We start from the raw sequence: 4,486 nt of genomic DNA, 5'->3' as shown, positions 1-4,486 counted from the left end.
AACACACATCGTCACTTCACCCTTAACTAGTCTCTGTTTATTCTGCAACTCCCGTTTCGAGTTACTAATCTTAGCAACTGAACTAGTATCAAATACCGAGGGGTTGCTATAAACACTAGTAAAGTACACATCAATAACATGTATATCAAATATACTTATGTTCACTTTGCCATCCTTCTTATCTGCCAATCACTTGGGGTAGTTCCGCTTCTAGTGACCAGTCCCTTTGCAGTAGAAACACTTAGTCTCAGGCTTAGGACCAGACTTGGGCTTCTTCACTTGAGCAACAACTTGCTTGCTGTTCTTCTTGAAGTTCCCCTTCTTCCCTCTGCCCTTTTCTTGAAACTAGTGGTCTTGTCTACCATCAACACTTGATGTTTTTCTCGATTTCTACCTTCGTCAATTTCCGCATTACGAAGAGCTTGGAATCGTTTCCATTATCCCTTGCATATCATAGTTCATCACGAAGTTCTACTAACTTGGTGATGGTGACTAGAGAATTCTATCAATCACTATCTTATCTGGAAGATTAACTCCCACTTGATTCAAGCGATTGTAGTACTCAGACAATCTGAGCACATGCTCACTAGTTGAGCGATTCTCCTCCATCTTTTAGCTATAGAACTTGTTGGAGACTTGATATCTCTCAACTCGGGTATTTGCTTGAAATATTAACTTCAACTCCTGGAACATCTCATATGCTCCATGACGTTCAAAACGTCTTTGAAGTCCCGATTCTAAGCCATTAAGCATGGTGCACTAAACTATCAAGTAGTCATCATATTGAGCTAGCCAAACGTTCATAACGTCTGCATCTGCTCCTGCAATAGGTCCGTCACCTAGCGGTGCATCAAGGACATAATTCTTCTGTGCAGCAATGAGGATAAACCTCAGATCACGGATCCAATCCGCATCATTGCTACTAACATCTTTCAACACAATTTTCTCTAGGAACATATCAAAATAAACACAGGGAAGCAACAACGCGAGCTATTGATCTACAACATAATTTGCAAAATACTACCAGGACTAAGTTCATGATAAATTTAAGTTCAATTAATCATATTCCTTAAGAACTCCCACTTAGATAGACATCCCTCTAATCCTCTAAGTGATTACGTGATCCAAATCAACTAAACCATGTCCGATCATCACGTGAGATGGAGTAGTTTCATTGGTGAACATCGCTATGTTGATCATATCTGCTTATATGATTCACGCTCGACCTTTCGGTCTCCGTGTTCCGAGGCCATATCTGTATATGCTTGGCTCGTCAAGTATAACCTGAGTATTCTGCGTGTGCAACTGTTTTGCACCCGTTGTATTTGAACGTAGAGCCTATCACACCCAATCATCACGTGGTGTCTCAGCACGAAGAACTTTCGCAACGGTGCATACTCAGGGAGAACACTTCTTGATAATTAGTGAGAGATCATCTTATAATGCTACCGTCAATCAAAGCAAGATAAGATGCATAAAAGATAAACATCACATGCAATCAATATAAGTGATATGATATGGCCACCATCATCTTGTGCTTGTGATCTCCATCTTCGAAGCACCGTCATGATCACCATCGTCACCGGCGCGACACCATGATCTCCATCGTAGCATCATTGTCGTCTCGCCAATCTTATGCTTCCACGACTATCGCTACCGCTTAGTGATAAAGTAAAGCATTACAGCGCGATTGCATTGCATACAATAAAGCGACAACCATATGGCTCCTGCCAGTTGCCGATAACTCGGTTACAAAACATGATCATCTCATACAATAAAATTTAGCATCATGTCTTGACCATATCACATCACAACATGCCCTGCAAAAACAAGTTAGACGTCCTCTACTTTGTTGTTGCAAGTTTTACATGGCTGCTACGGGCTTAAGCAAGAACCAATCTTACCTACGCATCAAAACCACAATGATAGTTTGTCAAGTTGGTGCTGTTTTAACCTTCGCAAGGACCGGGCATAGCCACACTCGGTTCAACTAAAGTTGGAGAAACTGTCACCCGCTAGCCACCTTTGTGCAAAGCACGTCGGCAGAACCGGTCTCGCGTAAGCGTACGCGTAATGTCGGTCCGGGACGCTTCGTCTAACAATACCGCCGAACCAAAGTATGACATGCTGGTAAGCAGTATGACTTATATCGCCCACAACTCACTTGTGTTCTACTCGTGCATATAACATCAACATATAAAACCTAGGCTCGGATGCCACTGTTGGGGAACGTAGTAATTTCAAAAAAAATTCCTACGCACACGCAAGATCATGGTGATGCATAGCAACGAGAGGGGAGAGTGTGATCTACGTACCCTTATAGACCGACAGCGGAAGCCTTGTGACAACGTGGTTGATGTAGTCATACGTCTTCCCGATCCGACCGATCCAAGCACCGTTACTCCGGCACCTCCGAGTTCTTGGCACACGTTTAGCTCGATGACGATCCCCGGTCTGCGATCCAGCAAAGCGTCGGGGAGGAGTTCCGTCAGCACGACGGCGTGGTGACAATTTTGATGTTCTACCGTCGCAGGGCTTCGCCTAAGCACCGCTACAATATGACCGAGGTGGAATATGGCGGAGGGGGGCACCGCACACCGCTAAGGAACGATCACGAAGATCAACTTGTGTTCATGGGGTGCCCCTTGCCTCAGTATATAAAGGATGGAGGAGGAGGAGGCCGGCCAAGGCAATTGGTGCGGGTAGGATGTGGAGTCCTACTAGGACTCCAAGTCCTAGTGGGAGTCCACCAAGAGGGGAGGAAGGGAGAAGGAAGTGGAGGAGAAGGAAAGGTGGCCGGCCCCCTTTTCCCTAGTCCAATTCGGACCAGAGGGGAGGGGGCGCAGCTGCCCCTTGGCCCTTTCTCCTCTTCCCACTAAAGCCCATCAAGGCCCATTGCTTCTCCCGTAACTACCCGGTACTCCGAAAAATACCCGAATCATTCGGAACCTTTCCGATGTTCGAATATAGTCATCCAATATATCGATCTTTATGTCTCGACCATTTCGAGACTCCTCGTCATGTCCCCGATCTCATCCAGGACTCCGAACTCCTTCGGTACATCAAAACTCATAAACTCATAATATAACTGTCATCAAAACCTTAAGCGTGCGGACCCTACGGTTCGAGAACAATGTAGACATGACCGAGACATGTCTCCGGTCAATAACCAATAGCGGAACCTGGATGCTCATATTGGCTCCTACATGTTCTACGAAGATCTTTATCGGTCAGACCACATAACAACATACGTTGTTCCCTTTTTCATCGGTATGTTACTTGCCCGAGATTCGATCGTCGATATCTCAATACCTAGTTCAATCTCGTTACCGGCAAGTCTCTTTACTCGTTCCGTAATACATCATCTTGCAACTAACTCATTAGTTGCAATGCTTGCAAGGCTTCAGTGATGTGCATTACCGAGAGGGCCCAGAGATACCTCTCCGACAATCGGAGTGACAAATCCTAATCTCAAAATACACCAACCCAACATGTACCTTTGGAGACACCTGTAGAGCTCCTTTATAATCACCCAGTTACGTTGTGATGTTTGGTAGCACACAAAGTGTTCCTCCGGCAAACGGGAGTTGCATAATCTCATAGTCATACGAACATGTATAAGTCATGAAGAAAGCAATAGCAACATACTAAACGATCGGGTGCTAAGCTAATGGAATGGGTCATGTCAATCAGATCATTCAACTAATGATGTGATCCCGTTAATCAAATGACAACTCTTTGTCCATGGTTAGGAAACATAACCATCTTTGATTAACGAGCTAGTCAAGTAGAGGCATACTAGTGACACTCTGTTTGTCTATGTATTCACACATGTATTATGTTTCCGGTTAATACAATTCTAGCATGAATAATAAACATTTATCATGATATAAGGAAATAATAACTTTTATTATTGCCTCTAGGGCATATTTCCTTCAGCAGGAAATGTCACTAGAAAGGTGATACAATTCTAGAAAGAAATCTTTGATCTTATGTTTAAGGGTGTGCCAGAACTTGCGGTAGAACCCAGGACCGAAGCCATCCGGTCCAGGACTGGCCGATTGGTTCATGGAAAAGAAGACAGTGGCTATTTCGTCATCAGTGAAGGGGTCAGCCAGATGCCGGAGCTGAGGAAGGGGCGAAGGGTATAGGTCATCAAGGTTGAAAGCCCAGGACGGGTTGAAAGCTATACCCAGGAGCCCAGAGTAGAAGTCGGAGAGAATGTTTGATTTATCAGCATGGGAAAAAAATTCTGAGCCATTGGAAACAAGGACGGAAATTTTGTTCTTTCGAAGCCGAGCCGAGGCAGAGGCATGGAAGAAGCGGGAATTTTCATCTCCGTCAATAGTTGTGCGGATTTTCCCCCTGTTGGATCCATTAGAGGGCTTTTTCACGGATAGTGCGCTGGAGAACTTTAATAACAACCCGTCTAAGAGAGATTTCCGATAGGGAGAGGAACCTGGATTCCTCAATAAGGTCCAGGACA

This window comes from Triticum aestivum, chromosome 7A, assembly GCF_018294505.1.
Source record: "Triticum aestivum cultivar Chinese Spring chromosome 7A, IWGSC CS RefSeq v2.1, whole genome shotgun sequence".
Lineage (NCBI taxonomy): Eukaryota > Viridiplantae > Streptophyta > Magnoliopsida > Poales > Poaceae > Triticum > Triticum aestivum.
Note: the sequence above shows the minus strand (reverse complement) of the source record.